This window comes from Aedes aegypti, chromosome 3 (genome assembly GCF_002204515.2).
Source record: "Aedes aegypti strain LVP_AGWG chromosome 3, AaegL5.0 Primary Assembly, whole genome shotgun sequence".
NCBI lineage: Eukaryota > Metazoa > Arthropoda > Insecta > Diptera > Culicidae > Aedes > Aedes aegypti.
The window spans coordinates 110,582,316-110,606,570 of record NC_035109.1 but is presented as its reverse complement, the minus strand read 5'-3'; the positions used below and the strand labels follow the sequence as shown (position 1 = coordinate 110,606,570).

General features: G+C 36.1%; 1 protein-coding gene across 9 annotated transcripts in view; it reads right to left on the bottom strand.

Annotated features, from left to right (window-relative positions):
- The window catches only part of LOC5564866 (organic cation transporter protein), a 294,930-nt gene that overhangs the window by 55,438 nt on the left and 215,237 nt on the right, over positions 1-24,255 (bottom strand). The window lies entirely within an intron of this gene.

The following is a 24,255-nucleotide window of genomic DNA, read 5'->3' as shown; positions in this document are numbered from 1 at the left end:
CACAACCGTTGCGATAAACATCCATGAAATATCACGCTGCATTACCACGCTTATGTGCATTACCTATGGATCGCAAAAATTTGTTGTAATTTTGTTATTAATCTTTGCTCGGGTAGTTGGTTGGGTGTGCAGCCGTGGATGGTGGGATCCGCACAAAAACTGGCGCTCGCACACTTGTCATCGTGTTGTCGGTTGAGTGAAACTAATTGAATCGCGAAAGCAAACATTTATCCGGTCAGGCATCCACCTAAAAGCGAAGAATAATGATGAATGCATTGCATGTAGTGCGTTGCATGCAACATTCTCGCAAAAAATAACTTAAGAACTGTTTGTGAATTTGTTTTGAACATCTTTTGTCTTTTTAGGTGTTATATTTGTAAATCTTATTAAGATACTTTGGGTTGATCCATATTCGATGCAATTTTCATTATTGTCTATTGCATCCTTGGATGAAATTCTCCCCGTACTTTCCATTGAAATCCTTTTATTTCTATTCGTGCCCAAAAATTTCTCTTCTCTTAAAAAAGCGATCGGACTACACCACTGGTTTGATAGACAGCCAGTTATTTGACACATTACAAACCATTAAGTACAGTGCAAGAGTCAATTGAAAATTACTAATGACCCTAGCAGAAAAAAAAGCTGTTACTAAGTTACTGTACAATGAATGAATGCTACGCTCTGAATCAATTGATACAATCTTGAATGGACTGCATTCCAGCAGTAGTATGTGCTCGCTGTTCCGTCCGGTAATGCAGAATCCGATTGAGATTAGAATGTGAACATTTCGCTATTATAGTGCTACTGGACAGAGGCAAATGAATGATTTCATTCATTTAGTACTTACCGGACGATTGCGATCAAGCGGAAATTAGCACCTGCTAATGACCGGGATTTGATCATGTGAATAGAGGCAATCAATTAAGATCACAGAGAAGTTCTATTTTTAGAACAATGGAACATTAAATGTTCGCCTGCTTGTTTGCTACTGGGATTTCATAGTTTAAATTCGATTCGTTACGGGTAATTGGTTGATAACACAATTAAATGTTGCACTCAAATGCCTGTTTTAATTTTATAATACATGATTTAAATTCAGCTTGCCTCTTTTAATAGGATAATGTAAGGGTCCAATACATTAGATTCCATTTGAAATTTTATGACTACACGGTACTACAACTTAATTGCACACCGCTCGTTGAAGTGGTTTCCTTCTCGTTAGAGGCACGTGCTCCAAAGTTACACCGCTGCATCCGAAATGCGCATCAAAAATCCATTAAATTTATTTTCACAGCCTTTACCTTGGATAATATTTCTATGGTGATTGGGTTCGGGAAGGAAAACAAAAACCAACAAAATAATTTGCGCCTCCCTGGCAGCTTCATACAGAGATTTGAAAAGTTGAGCAAATATAAAACAGTAATATATTTATGAACGGCAAACAAACGATGTCTCTGTTTTAAGACAAAGATTAGTCAATATTCAACAAATTCAAAATGGGTTATAGATCTTATTTAAGATGTAAATATCAAATCCAAACAAACTTCTTATCTCTGAATTACCTTATTTCACCCTATATATAATTTGTGTTTGGTCTTTTTGAAACATGTCTGAAATTTGTGTTAATGAATAGATAGCAAAACTGGTGGAAATGAACCAATTTTTAGCCTAAAGTTCATCAAAAATGGCTTTAATTTGTACTAGATAGAACGTTTCCCACACAATTTTGGTTGGTAGGGTTTGTTTTTGATGTTGTGTTGGTAATTCATCGTATGCGAAGTGTCCCAATCTGAGGTTTTTCCCAAATTTTCAGTGAAGTAGCGCCACTTTGGTGCACTTTCCACTTTCAACAAACGCAGACCGAGTTGATGTTTATCTCATTTCATCGCGTTTGTTCGGTTTCAATTTACCAGAGCTAAATATTCGGACACACGTTGCTTTTACTAAAAGGGTGGAGCCAGCGAGTGGTTTGCTTTGATTGTAGATGCTCCCGGCTAGCGGCCGGCATTTTGACGGATTGTTTCCCAGCGTTAAATTCTGTTCACTCCATGGGGAGTAGCGCAACATGCAGCAGAATAATTTGTTTGCCCACTTAAGTCAAATTGGTCGTGAGGTTAAATGCGATGGCTATCGTTATAAATAAGTGATATGCGTTTGATTGTTTTATTTATAGACTTGAATTCGATAACCTTTCGATTGATATCACACTTTAGTTATTATCACAGAAGAAAAATATTACGCTTCTATCAAAATAAGATAAATTGATTGTACAATTTTATGAATATTTAACAATTAAAAAAAAGTACCTACAAACTTCAACTCATTAGTTATGTCTTTTGAAAGCTTTTTTATACCATTTCACGGTAAAATTAAATCAAGATCTATAAAGTACTGTTCCAGTAATAGTGGTATTGGCTAACTTTTGTTCCTACAGTAGAAGTTTAACTCTTTTACCAGCAGCTTCATTTTTCACCACAAAAAATAATATTCAAATCCCAATGGCTTTTTGTTTCTCAATATTTTTGCTCCCTTTTTTCACAAGTTCTCTCGATCGTGTTATACTTATACTTATACTTATCAAAACATGCGAGTTTTGGATGACTCTCGCTTGCAAGACAATACAATTGTGCATAAATACTGCCCCGATTAAAGAACTGCATGTTGCCCTTACCGGGAGGTTTGGCTGTGTATCAATGAAAATGCGTTTAAATACTGTCAATCAAGTCTTATTCACTTAGTATTTGTCCGCTACTTTTGATTTACTGTGGCGCTTCTAGTTGAATACATATTTGCAAAAATTAATGCAATACAAACGTGAGAAAATTCTGCACAAAACCCAACAAAACGGGAGAAATAATCGCAATATATGTTAAATTTTTAAATTCTGGATCAATAATTTTATTTGTACACGGTGAGGTGGATGCACCGGGTTTGTTCAAATCAGTATTTAAAATAATTATGTGTAAAACAAAGAAATAAGTCGAAAAATAGAAACACCGTCTGATTTAGAAGTACAGGGTGCGCCATATTTTATGTCGGTATGTGCACATTGAATAACTTTGACAGTCATTAATCGATCGACTTAGTAGGACATGTTTTGGAAACGTTAATTCACTACAAGCATAACCATGAATAGCTTTACACTGGAATAACACACCAATATAGTGACATTTCAAAATGATAATAGTTTTGCAGTTGTGTTAACTCAAATTTCATAGGTGAGTAGTGTTTGATCCTTCGACCTTGACGCTTGCTCCTGCGGGGGCGGGCGATGAGGGCTGGATCAAACATGTCGCGCGTCAGTAGATAGGAGTGAAAAAGTGCGCTGTCCGTTAGTAGTGTTTGATCTTTCGACCTTGACACTTGCTCTTGCGCGGGCAGGCGATGATGGCAAGATCTCGGGTCGCGCGCCTATTTTCTCTGAGTGCTTTTATATTGCCGAGCAAACGAGTGGATCTGAAAGTGGATTGTTGCTGCTCAGTCAAGAATGACGGATCAATTGGTGAGCTCGTTTCATGCTACTATGTCTAATCTATAAAATATGTATGACTGCACATTTAAAATATGTATAACTTCAATTTTTCAACAAACTATGAATGGTTCGTCACTGTGAGTGTCGACTCTGATTCATGAATTATTATTAAAAAAATTACCTTTAATTTTATCTTTATTTTTGTAATTAAAAAAACTTTGGATGGTTCGACACTACAAGTGTAGACTTGCGAAAGGTTCACTCTATTTAACAAACTTTGGATAGTTCGTCACTGTAAGTGTCGGCATGAAAATAAGAGTGTTAGGAATGTTACATTTAGGTATTTGTTCAACAAACTTTGAATGGGTCGTCACCTCAAGTGTCGGCATAATTTTCCTCTACATAGAAATTGTTCATATCAAACGAAAATATTATATTTACATATAAGCATGTTTATATCTCACAAATAATTAATTATCATGGTCTAATCGCTTATACAAGTGAATCCTGTGACCCAACGATCCTCCCCATTAACCAACATCCCTCCCAGTTACCTTTGTGGAGATGCAGAGGCAAACACGGTCTCCAAATAGCAAAGCTTACACACTAACATTCCTTCCCCCAATCCCACCTGACTGCAAGGACATGGCCGGCGCCGTTATTGACCCTGTATAAATAGAGGTACTGAATAATGCACACTGAAGAAGATTATGGCCAATCCCAGCCGAACTTCTAGTTGATTTTTTGTGCATTTTCACTGACTTTGATCAATCACAGAATAGCAACCATTGATATGTGTAGTCAGTCTAAGCTAAGCTAAGCTAAGCTAAGCTGTGTTAACTCAAATTTCATAGCCATGAAAATCTCGATATTGACCTCGATATCAACAGGGTGCATTAATCTGGCTGCATTAATAAGCAAAAAGTGCCACATTCGAGGAGCAGAAAATTTATTCGAGATTTATAAAGCGCAATTCTATGATCGAATATTAAATGTTTGGCTCGGCGTTCGCACCAAACAATTCAATGGGTCAATTTTTTCAAACAGTACAAAACAGTCGATGGAAATCGATACCTTTGGATGTTGGCTCATTATGTTTGTTCGCAAATTCGTAAAGAAGGTATTGGCGGTTGCTGGCTTCAATAAGACGGTGCTCCATGTCTCACTGCAAAATTCCATAAATATCTGATGTCGGAAAGAATGAACATTTGATATAAATTTGGGGATCTAGATTCGACTCTCCTGAACTTAATCGGGTGCTATTTGAAAAGCAAAATGTATGCCAGGAAATCTTGAACCATTCACGAGCTCAAGGCAGACCCTAGTACCGGAGTCATCAAAGCACCCTCCAAAAAGTTCTAAAGTGTAATGAAAATGCATTAAAAAAACTAATTTTGCCTCGACCAAAAAATGCATGTTGTTCAATGAAATAGTCCAAACAAATTGCAAAGGTTCAGATTAGATATAAATGTTTTGAATGTGGCTGTTTTTTCACAAAGTTTCACATACCGTAAAAGATGGTACACCCTGTACTAAAAAAGTCGTATGTAGACAATAATGATGAATAAGAATTATCTCATGGATCACACAAACAAATAAACTGATAATATCAAATATTTGTTTATAGAAATCGGCACTGTCAATCAGCGCACCGAATAATATTTTTCTATCATGATGATAACAAATAGTTTGAATTGAATTGTATTATTTGTAGACATGTTTAATCATTTTCAAAAGCTCCTAAAGCGTCGCATCTTGCCATTAACAGCAGCCTTTTAGCATCATTCTTTATTGCTTGTACAACTTCTTCGTCTTCATTTTTCAAAATGAAATATTAATAATTTAAATCAAAATTTAAAACTCAAATTAAGTTGCAACCAGCACATTTACATTTTCCAGCATTTATCGCATTACTGTGTTGAATCTTCTCTAATTCCTTATACCCTACCCCAACTCTTCCTATCCTTTCCTATGGTGTTCATGCGGTCCCATGGACGTAGCCAGAGGGTGGTAGGGGGAGGCCGTTGACCCTCCTCCCCTGCCAAATCCATGGAAAATTTAAATAAAACCAACTATTTTGCTTACAAAGATTGTTTCCGGCATACATATTTATAAAAAAAAATAGTGTCAGGTAATATTTTCTGAATAATTTTTGGAGTCCAGTTTGAAACCAGTTTTCTGCCAGTTAAAGAAATATTTTGAAAATCATTCGGAGAGTCGCCATTACATTTGTCCGAAGTATATCTATCTATCTTCGAGCTTCGTCGGCCCTGAACCTTTTTGTGGAGTTCCTGAGAGTACTCTTAGGATGAAACTAAGAACTTGGGAAATGTCCATGGTAGAAACTAATTTGAATGCCACGGATACAGCCAAGCAAGCGAAAAGATTTATTAGACCCAGTCTGTCAAAAGCCCGGGCCATATTAAATCTTAATAAAAAGAATACCAGGGTAATAACCGGTCTGATGACTGGTCACTGCCCGAGCAGATATTACCTTTACAAGATTGGAAAAATCCAATTCTCAGAATGTCGATTTTGTTTGAACGAAAACGAAACCGCTGAACACTTGCTTTGCAGCTGTGGAGCATTGTTCAATCAAAGGTTGTCAATATTTGGAAAAGGGTTATTGGAGCCCTCCGAAGTTTGGCAATGCAATCCAAACAGGGTAATAAACTTTATAAAACGAGTTGAGCCTAGTTGGGATAACGTGCTCCATCAACCATTGTCCACCACATCTCAATTGTGAGAGGATATTTGATGAGCACAAAATTAAATATGGGTCATACCACAATATTCCTAATTATTGGACGCAGTGGGTAAAAGGCTCTACAGACAAGGAAAAAAAAAATAAAATCTATGGAAAAATCTGCCATAAATTTAATATGGAATGCAAAAGGTTCATGCCAAGGATCTGACAAGTTATCTTCCCCAGGAGTTCTGCCTGAGATTTATCTAGAAGTTTTTCTTCCGATTCTTCAAGGAATTTCTTCAATAATCACTCCAGGTTTTATTTCCAGGGATCACTTATAGGAGTATCTCTTATTTCTACAAGCAAATCACAAGTAGCACCTCAAGGTACTCAATTGTTTCAAGTGTTAGTTAGAAGCTAATAACTGTCTGAGAAGTTCATAAGGATTCCTCCAAGTATTCATCTAAGATGACACCTTCGGGAATTCTACTGCATATTTTCAATGATTATCATGTATTTTCTCTTGAACTCGGTCAGCATTGTCAAATTTTTTAGCGTTATTAATTTCTGCTGACTTTCTAATACTACCATCTAGCCATTCGCTTAATGTTGCCACCAATACCATCACAAGGACCTTTTCCATGTGAGGTTGGGAAAAAGTGCCATTCTGCTTTAATTTTAAAATCATTTTCATGGTTGCATACATTTTTGAAATTTGACATTAAGCGAATGGCTAGAGATGCTAGTATTAGAAAGTCAGCAGAAATTAATAACGCCAAACAATTTTTCGACTGGGCTGTGTCGCAAAAGGTGAAGACCAATTTAAAAAAGATTGGAAATTGATCTATGCAACTGAAAATGACTATTCAGAGGCTGAAAAATTTCTTCAGGAAAGATTTTCTAACCTTGTTCCAATTCCTGGAACAAAAATATATCATTCATTTATACCAAAAGACGAACGAAGCATTTTTGCTAGTGAATTCTCAGATGCACATGAAAACCAAGAAAATACAGCATGCTTTGTTCTTAATAATACAAAGAAACGAAAATCTTCTGGTGTTAGCAACCAAAGACAATCTTTCCGGTTAAAAAATAGATAGTATTAAGATGAAAATGTAAGTTATATACTGAATAATTGAATAAATAAAATTAAAAAAATAATAATAATAATCTTATCTGGTCCATAGAAAAAAAAGAATCCCTTTTCAGTGTAATGAAAAATTGAGGCAGAAACAGTTTTTTTCAGTTTTTCTGAGAGGTGTAATTTTTCATGAAAAATATCATCCATTGCGACTTATACTTCATTAAAACCAATCTTATATCTTTTTTTCCAGATGTTTTCGAAAATTTGCAATTGCTTTGATAAAAAATATTTGTTTTTCCGATGCTTCGATTGAAATATGGGTTTTCAAAGAAAAGGCCTATATGGTCAATTTCCACAAAATTGGCCATAACACAAAAACGAAAAAAAAAGTACAATTCAAAAATATCAGCGATTAAAGCTTATGAAATTACCTTCTCAAAAATATATTTTTGAAATTTTCCACGAGTTGGAGCATAGTTTTTCCGGCTTTTCTTTACGAATTTTCTCAACGGTGAAAAATTTTGTGGAAAACTTTTTCCAGTTAATATTTTTTTTATTCCTGAGAAAATTTGCTTTCATTTTCATAAAAAAAAACTTTGTTTCTATGATGCTTCGTTCTTGAGCTATGATTTTTCAAAGTAAGTAGTGTCAGGAGAAAACAAAAAAATTCCAACTGAATTTTCCGGGAAAATTATATAAATATTTCTCAATTTTTCTATTCATATATAGACGAGCCCTGTCTGTGGAAAAAGTTTCATGAAAATCTGAGACCTTTCGGCCCGAACCCGTACGGAAATAAAAAAAAAAATCCCCAGCAGTAACACCTGGAATTCTATTGAGAATCACATATTTGTGAGATCACTTTGAAAGTTTTTATTCCTTGTTAGTTTTTGGAGGTATTTTTCTTTTGATATTTCTAGTTATTCTTCAAAATATTATTCTAGAAATTGCTAATGAAAATGTTCAGAGATACCTCTGAGAACTACTCCGAAAATTTGTTCAAACATTCTTACAGTAACTGTACGCCTTCTGGAATTTTTAAACCAATTTTTTATGGTTTTGATGGTCAAATTCCACCAAAATTGTTAAGATTATCGAAGGATTTATTCATGAATCATTCCTGGAATTTTTCAAAGAATCTCCTCAAAAAATTTTCCAGTGATTGTTCAAGTAATTTCCCTTTCAATGTTTTTGGATCTTATCCTTACAATACTCCTAGAAATATCTGTTAAGCTTCTTCAGAATATAATAATTAATATTTTTTTAATTAGCTTGTGATTGTTGAATTCAGTCATGTTTTACAAAAAATCAGAATGAAGAAATTTCTTTGAAAGACTTCTCGTAGAATTTCAAGGAACTTTCCCTTGAGTTGTCTGAAGGACTTCCAAAAAGTTCGCCGATGTTCCAAGGAAGGTTTCGAAGTTGATCGCACTGCACGTATCGAATTGATTTGTCCAGGAATAGGAATAATTTCAGTGATTTTTCTTCCGGGATTTTATCTAATGCTTTATCTCTGGTTTTGCTATCATATATGAACACAACAAAATGTCTTAATAACTCAAAGGATTTTTTACATTTTATTTCATATTGCTGGATATTTCTAAGCAACACCTGAATGAATTTTCGAAGAATTATTGAAAAAAAAAGTATAAAAATCTCTGAATGAAATTCTGGAATTCAGTATATACAAAAATTCCAAGACGAGCTCCCGTGGAATTTATTGGAATTATTTTGAAAGAGCTTTTAAAAAGAATGCGTAGGAATTCGGATGTATAAATCTCTAAAGAAATTTTGTCATGAAGAATTTTGTTGGAAATAGTGAAAAAGGTTTTGAAGTCTTTCTCAATGATGTCTTTATAAGAACTTTTGATAAAATTGCTGTTGTTCTGGAAAGATATCGATGGTAGAATCTTTAATAGAATTCGTGGAAAACTGATGGCTGACTCCCATGGAATTTACCATTTCAAAAAAAATCTTGAGGATATATAAAAAAACATAGGTAATTTGATAGAATTCAGAAAAAAAACTTGATATGGTCTCTGAGAATACATTAAAAGTACCGTAATCCGGGGGCAAATTGATCACTTTTTCACAATTTTTTGTCATGATTTTCTTTGGAATTCAAAAATTGCCAAATTTATTTCGGTAAAATCAGAAATTCATTGATCTCTATCAATTTATGTAATTGATTTTTTGCAATGCAATTTCCCTTGAAACAAGCAGTTTATTCAACAAAAACGGTTTTATGAGCAAAAAAACTATTCTTGTAATGCTGAACGATTTCAAAAATGATTTCAGCAGTTCACACTGAAGCTAACACAATATTTTAAACACTCAAAGTTTACATGCAGGCTCTGCACCAACAGATTGTTTAGTGCCGATATTTCCAACAGTATTGCTTACACCTTCAAAAACTGTGAATATTTCTATGCAAAACTGACCCTAATAAAAATGAAATAGTTTAAAACCATCATTAGACATCTATAAACTAGAAAACATGGAATGTTTGTGATGGAAACGAAGTATTAAGCATCTTTGAAAGGAAATGCTATTTGGTACCGACCCGATCAAATTCACCCCAGTGATCAATTTGCCCCCGGATTACGGTATTCCTGAATCAATTCTTACAGTAATTTCGAGAGTAATTCCTAATTCAAGAGGAATGTTCAGAAATAATTTAAGAAATAATCATTAGTTGAACTCTTTGGAAAATACTTAGGGGTATATACGGGAAAAAATATAAATTTTTGGAATAGTTTACGAAGGGATCCCTGCAACAAGTGATAACCCGTGCATTGTGTATTTGGAGCCATGATTTTGATAGAATTCATTGGAAAGATTTTGAAAGAATTCAGAGCAACACCTTCTGGATACCTGTAGAAATTTGGGAGTAATTCCTGGAAGAAATGCTGCACGAATGTATTTAACGAAGTTTTTAACAGAACTCTATTGAATTCACCGTAGCGTCCTAATGACCCTGCACCGTTCACTATTGATTGTTTTGATAAAAAAATGTTTCATCATGTTTTTATTATTTTCACCTAAAAGTATGGACTTACGTTTTGTTTAGAAAAATACCGCCGATAAAGCATCATAGAACAAGATACCATGGATGTTTATAAAATAGAAACTAAAAGGACAAGGTACTCAAATCTACTCGTATGTTTTTTTTATTGAGATTCTGCTCAGAGGGTTCGTGTTGGCGCGCAGGGATTAGCTGGCTACCCTACACAGTTAAAAATAATGAAGATTACACGTCATGTAAACTTCATTTATGTGATGTAAACATAATGTCATGTAAATTTAAGTCTGGAATCATGTAAATATGTGTTATATGTCACGTGATCACGCAGAATCCTGATGTATTACATGACATATAATTGAAGTTTAGATGACATATCATGTAAATATCCATGATACACCACGCTCCAATTATGTGCATTATATGTCTCAGAAATTTACACGTTTCGTTCGAACTGTGTAGATTATAGCTAACATTGTTTAGTGCGTGAGAATGACAGATCGTAAGGGAACTGTAGAAGCTAGAGTGAATTTCAGAAGTAGATAAATTTAATCCAGGTGCGAAACCAAATAAAAGGGCATAAGGAAGCAATGATAATTGTACTAAAATACTGTTGAAATAATTATAAATTAATAAATAAATATATTTGCAGTTCAAGCTGATCATCAAAAGTGAATGTGTTTTGATCTGCTTCGAAAAACGATGCATTGCTTTTGGTTGAACCAACGCAACAGTTCGAATACATTAAAAAGAGAAAAAGAAATTTCATATCTCTTTTTAATGTATTCGAATCCTCTGAGTAGAATCTCAATAGAGAAACTAAAAAGTAGAATGGAGTAACTTGTACCTCTAATTCCGCGCTAAATGCTTATCTTTGACAAATACGCGTAATTCAACTAGGATACAAGCACCGGTTTTTGCCATACGCCAGTTGTAGCCATAGTGAATTATACACCGTTTTACATAGCCAATCAGCATGAAACCTTATGTGCACAGTAGGTCACATCCACATGATAGAGGAACATTCATTCACTCGTCCAAACTAATTTAAAACTCGAGAAAAACTATTTGTTTTCCTTATAATTCTTATTTCCATACCCCTTATTTGGCCAGGATACTCCTAATTTGGCCACTCTCATAAGTAATCAATGTGATTGGCCAATTTGGGAACCAAAACTAAATCTCTGGCCGAAACTGGTTCTAGTGGCCTATATTGACCAATAAGATTTTCAAAGCGAAAAAATGGTTTTAGCTTAGTTCCGATATTTTCCATACATAATATGAATAGAAAGCTTGCATTTGACATATTTGTAGTATAAATAGGGTTTCCCATATATTTTTTATTTATATTTTCTCTTAGGCTGGCCAAAACCGGAGCTCTTACCCTACCACTTGCAGTTTTCTTCAGTGTCAGTTACTCGTATCCACTGAAGAAATTGTCGCATCTCTCTACCTTAAATAGGGTAGGTGTACCAGTTATGGACATAATGGTTCCCTATTTTGCCATACGTGATTACTTTCATGTTTTCAAATTTTGAAAAATGTTGTGTATTGTAGTAGTTAGAATTAAGATAGATCTTGATGTTAAAACATTCAAAAAGATTTAAAATGTGAAAGTTATCAAAATTTCCCATATGGCCAAATAGAGAACCACTATAGCCATAACTGGTACACTTTCCCTATACAATTATCATATCAGCCAAGATCTTCTTATAGATCTTAATGTATTTGAAACATCTGCTGCTGATATAATTCACTGTATTCGTATAGATCTGTACTTAGCGCGAATCATGCAAATACAACTTTCGATTGAGAGATGTGTTGCTTATCTCGATCCAATTTGCAATTGCGCGCAGCAGATGTTTCTCTTCCACAGTCCAATTGCGACCATTGATTGCGACAATAGCACATTTCACTCTGATGGCCGCATGCGTATCTCCGCAACACAATACCCCCTGGCTTATCAAGAGCAGTTGATTTCTGCCGCAGCGCTGTTGGCTTGCAAATCGTGACCAATCTAATTAACGACGGAAATAAATCTCAATTATTAAGCGTTGGTACTATCTTCTTGAATGTGATGGAATTCTCACATCCACATCACAACGTTTTGGATTCCGACTTGGGTGATAATTCAATTTAAGTTGCAAATTTTGCACGGCGTTGTTAAACTATTGAGAGATAATCATGACTTATTCGTAAAAGAAGCAAAGCAAAACCATAATTCATAAGCATGCAGACAATTTAAACAGAACAACTTTTAAGAACGGAGTATGTCACACAGCTCAAAGCAACTAGTTGCATTGACCTACCAAGAAAGTAAGTCTCTGTACATTACCGTGTCATAATCAAATTTTATTATCCATCGTTGATCCACTTCATATATCACTATCTGCATAATACACCCCTCAAGCTATCGTGACAAAGTGGTTCCAATTTAAAAAAAAATGATAGCAAAAATTACGCATACTTAATATTTTGTTCATGATAAGTGTTGGGGAGAACGAATGAGGGGTACACACGCTTTTTTGAGCATAGTTACCATGTTTTGGTTTTCATAAAACAAAGTTTCAACCAAATTTATGTGTTTCACACATTTTGGGGCACTAAAATTATAAAAAAAAATGATGAGGCAAACTTTGGTAAAAGAGATTTTTTTTTTCAATCGATGAGTTAGATTCCTTGTTTGTTTTTGTATTTTTTTTTTAACTTAGAACGTGATTGAGTTTTTGCTGGCTTTTAAAAAAATTGAACCGCTGTGCGTCGTCATAGGTGTATATTTAAAGTACCGGTTTATTGCGGGTTGCTATGCTCACTCATGCTCAAAGGGGAGGTGATTTTCTTTTTTATTACCCTCTTCAACGAGTTTTCGTTACCTCTCTGTCAAAGGGGTGAACGTGGGGTTGATGAATTGCTAGAGGTCACAGAGTGACAACCGCCCCCTGATGGATGGATGGATGGCTACTGGCAAACCAATTAAGTGCGCGAGCGCAAACTGTAGTACGTGAGGTGGAGGCAGTATGGTTCGGCTCTCAGTGGGATTGTCAATCAGGCTTGGAAGTTGTCTCAAAGTTCAATGTGTAGTTAACCAATGTAGAACGTAGGAAATAGAATTCACTTAACAGTGCAATTGATATTAATTTGATTTGAAAAAATCTACGAGGAGATCCGTCATTTTTGGGGGGGGGGTGTTGTGGCTACCCAGAAAACGTATTGTTACAGTACCATTCAAAACATTGGAAATACAAAACAAATATACAGTTTTTCAAAAATCAACATTATGTTCTAACAAACCCAACATATAGACACACCACTCTGATCCATCGTCCACAAAGCAAATAATCCCGGAACGATTTCTTGTAAATTAATTTGGATTTTCATTAGACTTAAACCACACGCTGTCTGCAGTCGCTTTACCGAACCATTTAGATCAAAAGACGCCAAACGGTACCAGCCAACTTTCCCGTTGATGGAATCGTGTCACCGAAGAAGGTTAAACAAACTCGTCAAACATGTGTAGGTATGTCGGAAAACTTGCGGTCTGCCACCCATTCTACTGCTCGCACCAAGAACACACATTTCGTGGTAGCGGGAAAATCAAATCTCTTCATTGCAGCGTCTCCTTGCGTAGGGTAGAGGTACCGGTTTTGGCCATACCGGCAATTGTAACCTAAAGGGACAATACACTTTGTTACAGAGAAAATTTGAATGAATCGCTTAGCGCTTTGTAAACAACATTCACATGATTCACCTCCATTCAATCAATCGTCCGAATGTGTTAAAAAAAACTATAATAAAAATAACTGCGTGAACTGTTGGATTTTTAATTCGGAAGTGTCGGTAGCTCAATTGGTGAAGCACTCGTCTAGCATACAAGAGTCGTGGGTTTGAACCCCACCTGAGCACATGGTTTTTTCAAAATTTTACTCATATATTTTTCATCTTTACCACGCGTAATGAGTTAATTAATTAAGAAATAATTCGTTTTCCATATTATTTCCACTGTCATGTACCTTATTTGGCTTGTGTATTTCTAATTTGACAACTCCGGCAAGAAAGCATTATGATTGGTCAGTTTTGGAACCCAAGTTAAACATTGTTTTGATCGTTTCTGATATTTTCATAAATAATAAAGATTTGACGTATCTACAGCACATTCAGGGTTCCCAATAAACCTCTGAAAAATAATTTCTTTTAGCTTGAGCAAAACCAGCGTGTTTACCCTATACCTTTGCTTTTATTACCTCCGGTTGATGGCACGACCGACAGCGATGTGTGTACACTCGACTCCGGCTGAGTTTATTTGCATAGCAAAATTGTGGAAAACCGGGAAAACCGCATCAATTCAGGAGGAAGAATTATCATCCGCTGTACGTATACGACATGCACTGAATGGTGTTTAGCAGTCGGGACACTGTGTGGCTGAAAATTTAAAACTTCAAGCCACATAATCAGAGAGTATTTGCATATCGATAATGGAAGTTGGAAGAGGTATGTCGTTGGCATAGATTAATTCGCATGACACATAGGTCAGTGATTCTTCATGGAGCTTACGATTTCTATTCAGAGGTCGTCAGATCAAAGCCTTCGCTTGTTAAAGACAAAAAATCTCAATAGTGGATAACGTGCTATGCCGCAAATCATCGAGAAAATCTTATGAAGTAAAGTTGTGCTACTTTTCCCCGAATGTCGGTTCCCCGAATGTCGTTTCCCCGAACGCCAGTTCCCCGAATGACAGTTCCCCGAATATCCCGTTTCCCCGAATAACCCACTTCCCCGAAAAGTTTTTGGAAATCATAATTCTCATATGTTTATACATTTCAGGGTGGTGAACGTACTGGTCATCTGATATGCACCCTTCTTTATTTGATTGGCGGCTCTTAAAAGTTTTACCGTCCTCAGCATTTTTGGCAACATGTGTATAGCCGAGAATGACCAAATACCTTCTTCTTTTGATTGCTTATCGTTCTTTCTAATTCACCAGCCTGCAATTGAAAACTATTATAGCGCCTATTTGAACTGCTCCACTTTTCGGAGAAAATGGCATTCGGGGAAATGGCATTCGGGGAAACGGGTCATTCGGGGAACCGACATTCGAGGAAAAGTAGCACAATCATGAAGTGATATTAGAATTTGCTAATATAGACAGCGATCCTTAGGACATAAATTCCGTCTTAAAAAAGAAGAGATGAAGCTAATCCTAACGTACTATGCTAGTTTAGTTATAACAGTTAAGGTGAAGATGAATCGAAGCCAAAGTTCAAATTTTCAAGAACACGGATCTGGAGAACCAAACATTCATTTGAACTGAAAACCTAATCGATTGGTCACCACCAGCTAGTGACCAATCGATTAAGTGTTCATCTTAAACGGATGTTTGGTTCATCAGATCCGTGCTCTTGAAAATTTGAAGTTTGGCTTCGATTCATCTTCACCTTAACACCGCTAGCGCATGACGACTCTCCATAGCCAGAGTTACAGGTCCAAAGTCCTGCTAAATGTGGATGGTTGCGATGGCAATGACCGTGGTCATCATGTAAAGAACGTGTCAGCACAGAGGAGGCAGGCCCTCTAGCACGATGTAAATAGCGCAACCCTGGTTAGAAGGCCTATCGAAGACTCTTCACCAACCAGAAGAGTCAAAAGTAGAGCAAACGAATAAGGTTCAACATTGATTGTCTTAAGCGAAGATTTGCCCCACCACACAGTAGGAAAATATAGATTCAAAACGTCATCTAATTAGGCAGCGTCCATTTATTACGTAACGCTAAAATTGGAAAATTTTTGACCCCTCCCCCCCTCCGTAACGCTTATTGTATGAAAAATTTAAAATTTTTGTATGAGCCGTAACGCTTGAGCCTACTCCCCCCCTCCCCCTAGAGCGTTACGTAATTTGTGGATGCCGCCTTAGTGCAGTTGCTTGCGGTACTCCAAAACCTCCATATTTCATGAGAGAAACGTCAAAAAATCGAATGGCGACAGTTGCATTCACCGGAATCGTATAGAATAGACTGGCCCAGCTCAGTATGGGAGAAAAATAAAGTTGTACGATTCCACGGGGTTTTCCACACAATTTTCCACCGTTGAGAAAATTCGTAAAGAAAAGCCGGAAAAACTATGCTCCAACTCGTGGAAAATTTTCAAAAAAATATTTTTGAGAAAATAATTTCATAAGCTTTAATCGCTGAAATTTTTGAAATTTACTTTGTTTTTCGTTTTTGAGTTATGGCCAATTTTGTAAAAATGTGCAAATGTGCCATTTTGAACCTTTTCTTTGAAAAATCATAACTCAACAAAGAAGCATCGTAGAAACAAAGTTTTTTTTTTATGAAAATGAAAGCAAATTTTATCAGGAATAAAAAAAAAATATTACCTGGAAACAGTTTTCCACAAAATTTTCCACCGTTGAGAAAATTTGTAAAGAAAAGCCGGAAAAACTATGTTCCAATTAGTGGAAAACTTTCAAATTTCAAAAATGTATGCAACCATGAAAATGATTTTAAAATTAAAGCAGAATGGCACTTTTTCCCAACCTCACATGGAAAAGGTTCTTGTGATAATATCGGTGGCAACATTAAGCGAATGGCTAGAGATGCTAGTATTAGAAAGTCAGCAGAAATTAATAACGCCAATCAATTTTTCGACTGGGCTGTGTCGCAAAAGGTGAAAGACCAATTTAAAAAAGATTGGCAATTTATCTATGCAACTGAAAATGACTATTCAGAGGCTGAAAAATTTCTTCAAGAAAGATTTTCTAACCTTGTTCCAATTCCTGGAACAAAAATAAATCTTTCATTTATACAAAAAGACAAACGAAGCATTTTTGCTAGTGAATTCTCAGATGCACATGAAAACCAAGAAAATACAGCATGCTTTGTTCTTAAAAATACAAAGAAATGAAAATCTTCTGATTAGAAAAGACAATCTTCCCGGTTGAAAAAATAGATAGTATTAAGATGAAAATGTAAGTTATATACTGAATAATTGAATAAATAAGATTAAAAAAAAAACATAATAATCTTATTATCCATAGAAAAGAAAGAATCCCTTTTCAGTGTAATGAAAAATTGAGGCAGAAACAGTTTTTTTTTTTTTCAGTTTTTCTTAGCGGTGTAATTTTTTATGAAAAATATCATCCATTCCGACTTATACTTCATTAAAACCAATCCCATATCTTTTTTTTTAGATGTTTTAGAAAATTTGCAATTGCTTTGTTAAAAAATCTTTGTTTTTCCGATGCTTCGATTGAAATATGGGTTTTTAAAGAAAAGGCTTATATGGTCATTTTCCACAAAATTGGCCATATTTCAAAAACGAAAAAAAAGTACATTTCAAAAATTTCAGCGATTGAAGCTTATGAAATTATCTTCTCAAAAATATTTACTTGAAAATTTTCCACGAGTTGGAGCATAGTTTTTCCGGCTTTTCTTTACGAATTTTCTCAACGGTGGAAAATTTTGTGGAAAACTTTTTCCAGTTAATAATTTTTTTTTCCTGAGAAAACTAGCTTTCATTTTCATAAAAAAAAACTTTGTTTCTATGATGCTTCGTTCTTGAGTTGTGATTTTTCAAAGTAAGTAGTGTCAGGGGAAAACAAAAAATTTCCAACTGAGTTTTCCGGGAAAATAGGCGACCCTGAATTTTTCTCATATTTTTTATTCATATATTGATGAGCCCTGCCTGTGGAAAAAGTTTCATGAAAATCTGAGACCTTTCGGCCCAAACCCGTACGGATATAAAAAAAATCCCCATTGCTAACTTGTTTAATTCACTCGTTCTCGGTACATGTGTCATGCATGATTTAACTATCATCTGGTTGCGATGCGGTGTTCGATCTTTGGACATTTATTGTAATTAATTGCCTTGAGCAACATGTAATCTGTTGATGGTCAATGAATTCATAAGAGCTTTTATTGGTTTTATCGGTGAAAGCGATACTACTCAAAGTGGAAGGGAGCCAGGAAACTAATGAAAGAATATCTGGACAAACATTTGAAAAGGGCCCAAGAGGTCTTGAGCCTTTTTTCAGAAACGTTGCTGTTGAGCCCTTTTTAGCCCCCCACTATCAGAAAGATTGATGTTAGCTCTTCCTGATAGTGGTATTGGTGAGCGTGATCGAGTTGAATTGGGCTCAACAGCGACTTGCAAAGCCAATGTTTACCGATGTCGATGTGCCCTTTTGAAATGTTTGTCCAGATATGATGGATAGAATCGCAAGCGAGCGACGAGAGAAATGAATAGAAGTTTGAAAACTAACAGAGGGCCATATATGAACAACAATGATTAATGAAATAAGGTTTTTACTATGATCGATGGGATTAGTTAAAAGTACTGAGAGTGGGATTTTCAAACTGGAAATTCAGGTGTGGACATGTTTTTCAATTGTAAATAAGTGTTCCTTAGTCACAATGTTTACATTTTTAGCAACGACACCAATATTTAACGATACGTTTCAGTCATTTTTAGACTTTAAGAAACAGATCAATGCAAGAATACAACACTTGGTTTACTTTATTAGATGGGGCGAAAGTTGGAACCTGATTCCAACTACTTTCGAAGTAGGAGTCAAAGCCAAGGAATATATGTGAATTTGACCTAAAGCAACAATGGGGCTACTTGAACGTCATGAAACCTTCTCAAAACCATAGTGCAGGCCTTCAACTTGCAATATTATCAATTTTATCATATGGTCAAAGCTAGAGGTCACCTCTGGTGAACCAGGAGACAAACATGTATAATACGTATAATAGGTCACACATGTATCTTATCCAGTAGGAAGTTGGCCAACAGTTTTTCAGGCTAAAATTTGCGCCATTCTTGAATGTTCTGACATTTTTCATAAAAAGCGCTAGAGAAATGCTAATATGTGTATTTGTTAGAATAGCAAAGCAGTCGAAGACTTACCCATCAAGACTTGTTTGGGAGTGTGCCAAGCTGCTGTAGCAGTTGTCTTATAGTACCGATAATGTCACCAGTCACCGTGCGGCCTCCATTCGCCGTGCACATATACATATTTCTACAGGTCAAATAAAGTGAAAATATCAAGTAGTTTTCGTTAGATTTTAGAAAACCATGTTCGAAAATTAGAACTGGCATAACTTTTAGCTCGGGATTCTTGAGGTTTTTCAGTGAGGAGAATGTTGTTATGATATGATGTCAAATGTGATACCTTTAGCGAAAATACGAAACGAAATAGCTGATCAGTTAGCTAAACAAGGTTTTTCCATGCAATTTATCGGGCCTCAAACTTTCTTTTAAATGGCTTCTTGTGTTCTGAAAATTAAATAAAAAAGCTGGATGAAGGGAAAAAATAAAATTAACTGGCAGAATGAAATGGACTGTCGCAGTGTCCACACAGGCAAGAAACATTTTCTTACAACAAGGCGTTGGCTATTTCATGAAGTTTGAGCATACCTAGTTTTGAGCTTCATCCATGTTTGTTTCCTGGTTTACTGGAAGTGACTCTACAACCCTGCCTTGGCCACAGTACATAATGCATGATGCATTAAAGTGTATAATTTATGGAAAAAGTCACTTTCCAAAAAAAGTTTATAGAGCATGGTTTAGAGTTTAAACAAATACGCCCGACACCATTACTGTCGCCTACTTGTCCCATGTTCTATGTAAACCTTATGGACCGCGGGACAAATATGCATAGAATTACATGTTGATAAGAAATTGAATGAAAAAATATTATACCTATAATATCATTATTATAATAATAGATATCGATCGACACTTATGTTTCAGCATTGAATCCAGCATAAATCAATCGTTTTTGGAGTATGAATAAGTGTATTTCGTGTAAAATCGAACAAATTACGTTAAGTATATAGGACATTGCATACATCTAGGCGTTACACGTTCTATGAAAATTTCTGACTTTTGAGTACAAAAATGACCCAAATTAGTAAAACTGCTTGTTGGGGCTCACTGCAACGACATCTCCCATTTGACTCAATGCTAGGCAAGCAGCCCAATTGCTTTAATGCTGTTGCATTGGGCTGCGTGATGCTAGCCTGTTGGCGCATTACACCTATGTAATGTAAAGCTCATCCGTACTACCTCTAGGATATAAAAGAGGCACCCTTTTTGTAAAATTTTAGTTGTAAGTTGTCATCCGTATATTATCCCCCACCGAGCAAGAAAACGGCCTCTCGGTGGTGGGCAGTAAATTATTTAAAAGAGAATATCGTTCGTCATTTCGTCTGCCCTTTCGGGAGCACATAGTTAATCACAACGTAGGGCCTGGTCAACCCTGGACGAAACACTGCTTTTTGCTAAGAGATTTGAGACCAAAAATTAGTAATAATAATCGTTGAACCGTTATTTTGTAAGCATTCCAAAAATGCTAAAATCTCATCAATTTTTCAGATTAGTATATAAAGCCTTAAACGTTCTCGATTGTGATGTTTCTTTTTTCACAATGACAATGAATCCATATTTTCTTCTGTTTTGCTAGTATGCTGACAAAAGGTATCGAGTTGCAAACTTTTCGATATTTCATAACAAGAAAACAATAGTATGGAGACGCATGATAGTTCACAATTGTGGAAAAGTCCCATCTTGCTTAATTCCCATTCCTCTCACGGCCAATGCCAACGTAAGTCAGGTTTCATATAACATGTTGAATCTAAAATATTACATGAATAATGAAAACCGCAAGCACTTGCGGATATTGCTGTATCATCCCAAGAAACTAAAATTGAATCTTCTAACGCGGATGATGAGCTTTTCCGCGAGTGAGAAAAAAAAAACCGCTATACATCCAAGATCGAGGTAATCATCATCATATTTTCCATCGTATGCATAAAACTCCGTAAGCTCCCGACGAAAAGGACACTTATGTTCCCATTATGAAGCAGGAAGAAAATCTGGCAATATGAGCTGCTTAGCTTTGCTTACTACAACAACGTCTTGCGTCTTGGTTGTCTGATGGCGTAGGGGGAGATCCCCCAGTACCGGACACTTAAGCCACTAAATTCATAATTCGAAAAATATTGATTTTATGGGCTCGTGTTACCCATTTATGATAAATATTATCATTTTTATAGTGTACAAAAATAAATTTGAAAATATAAATATGAATTTTGATATTGCATTTTGATGATGAGTTTTAGTACCAAATTGATCGATCTCGAAAGGTGGCACTCAATACCGGACAAGATCTGGAAATGCCTCGAATTCTGTAAATTTGAACATCATCGAATGTGTACACTATAGGAATAGTTTATAATTACCAATTCAATGCATTTACTACATTTACAAGAATAATTTGAGTTTTTCTTAGTTTGCAAGATGCCTATCAAAAACCTCTTTCATATATGATGAAAAATAGCACATTTTACGATGTTGTTCTGAATGTTCATTATTCTTAATTTTATTGCATATTTGATACCATGATCGACGGAACCCATGAAAAATGAAAGTATTCTGAGACACTGATGCAATAATTACAAATATATTATATAACAAATCAAGCTGTCCGAAACTGAGGGACAGGAGGTGCTAAACCAAAATTGTAATTTGTCCATATTTAGTTCAATTAAGGTACAAAATACATTCATACTATCAAATTAGGATTATGTTCGATCATGCTTGCGGGATCCAAAGTATTTTTTCATATTCAAAATATTTACTAAATAGGCTCAAAATTAAGTAGATACGTCAATTTTTTAAAGATTTTCAAACTTTTCTACTTTTTTAAAAAGGCTTGCATATTTCAAGGATGTGTTATTCTACGCAATCATTGGTCTACATAATAGCTTTCTTTGCTACTAATACACCATCTTGATTGGACCATGATTTCTCAATGTTTCGGCTTTGTCCGGTATTGGGTGCTGTCCGGCACTGGGGATCTCCCCCTATACACATGCGACGTTTGTGGCAAACGGTAACATCGCTCCACGATTGCCCAGCATCTTGTTTGATGCCCGAACGCGTATAATGTTTTATTTATGTCTTTTAAATTTCGTTAAAATAACATCTACGACAAATCGTCTGACGGTGCCGTGGTCGTCATCAGCATAGTGTATTGAAGAAACACATTTGCTGCCATCTGTTTGGAAGCGTGATTGCGTGGCGGCAGACTGGAGAGAGATGTTCTTCCGGACAATGCTTCTACGCGCGCTTCTAACGTCTGTATTGTAACGACTATCTGGTTCACGCGCCGTGTGCCAGACGAGCCTCCACTTGTGTTTTGATGGACCAGGGCTGCCAGGTTAGATGCTTTCAGTCTTTATTATTATCGAAGTAAGCAAATGTAATTTGTTTCAATAACAAAAACAGTACCTAGGCTTCTTGCGAGCTAATTTATAGAATTCAGTTTGAAGCACATGAACTTTCCGTAAAAAGGCAGCCATGATAGTATATTACTTTTGCTGTGTTTCAAACCGGTGGTTTTATAAGTTCCCATTCTTAAAAGTTTGAAAAATAGGAATAGTTCTAATCTCGACTACACATATGCTCAGAATGTGAAACAAACCCGTTGGAATCATTACAAAAGCAGAACTTTCTCCAATGCTTTAGATGATTGTTTCCCAATTTCCCTGGCAACAATGTTCAATTAAAGAGCCCGCCGCAAACGTTTCCATGTTAGAATGCCAAACCAAAGCACCTAGCGATCCTTGTGACAAGATTTCTATAAACATTTAGAGATAAACTCCTTTCGCGAAGCATTTCACATTTGCGTGAACAAACACTCCACACCGCACAACATCGTACAAGACTGAGACTGAACGATTGACTTTGCATCCAGCATTCTCTGTCGATGATACGGACCGAAGCACGAACGTGCATAACATGCTAATATAGAGCCACCTGATGGCAGCCTGGCTAGGAGAAAAGTTCACGGATCGTGAACTAGCATCGTGGCGAGGGCGGCGTCTTTCGCAAGATGTGATTTAATATTGCTTAAAATGATATACAACCGTGGACTAGTAAACACTGCGTTGTATTCCAAGGTGGTTTTCGCCAAACCCACCTGAAACGAGAACACCGGCGGCACACTGTGGGACAGACACCTTGTTTGGGTGGCCAAAATTTCTAGTGTTCTGAGGATGCTTCCGATGATGTCTGAGGCAAATATAATGGGTGAATCAGAGCTATAGTGTGACGTTATTTAATCTGATCGAAATAACTTACTTCTAATCTAGATCGGTATTTTTAAGCGTACCAATAAAATATTTCTGACAAATGTTCCGTGGCATCTATACTCTTTTTTTTTTTTTTTAAATATCGTTATTTGACATTAACCCATTAACGCCCAGTGATCTATTTTGAGATCAGATGCCTCGAACGCCCAGTGATCTATTTTGAGATCAGTAACATTTCTGAATACAGTTAATATTTTAGACAAAATGGGATGGTTGGTATCTTTGGCAAAGTTTGTGAAAGACATTATGGGCAGTCTTAATGACAGGTTTTTTAATTCATATTTCTTCCACTAGGTTGCGCTATCAGCATAATACATTTCTGTTTTGTCACCAGCTCTTGTCGACATCACCACGCTCGTCTTATACTACCATAAGCGTGGTTTGCAAATCAGAGATTCCTGAACAATTATAGAATGGTTCCTGTGCCGGAAGTCAGTGTGGATTAAATTATGAGATTTCAGAATATATCCTGGGATGCCAATGTGGATCCAGGGTTTCCAGTGCAGAATCCTGGGATTCCAGTGTGAATCCTGGAGTTATAGTGTGGATCGTAGGGTTTCAGTGTGGACGCTGGGATTGTAGTGTAGATTCTGGGAATCCAGTGTGGATTCTGGGAATCCAGTGTGGATTCAGGGAATCCAGTGTGGATTCAGGGAATCCAGTGTGGATTCAGGGAATCCAGTGTGGATTCAGGGAATCCAGTGTGGATTCAGGGAATCCAGTGTGGGATTCAGGGAATCCAGTGTGGATTCAGGGAATCCAGTGTGGATTCAGGGAATCCAGTGTGGATTCAGGGAATCCAGTGTGGATTCAGGGAATCCAGTGTGGATTCAGGGA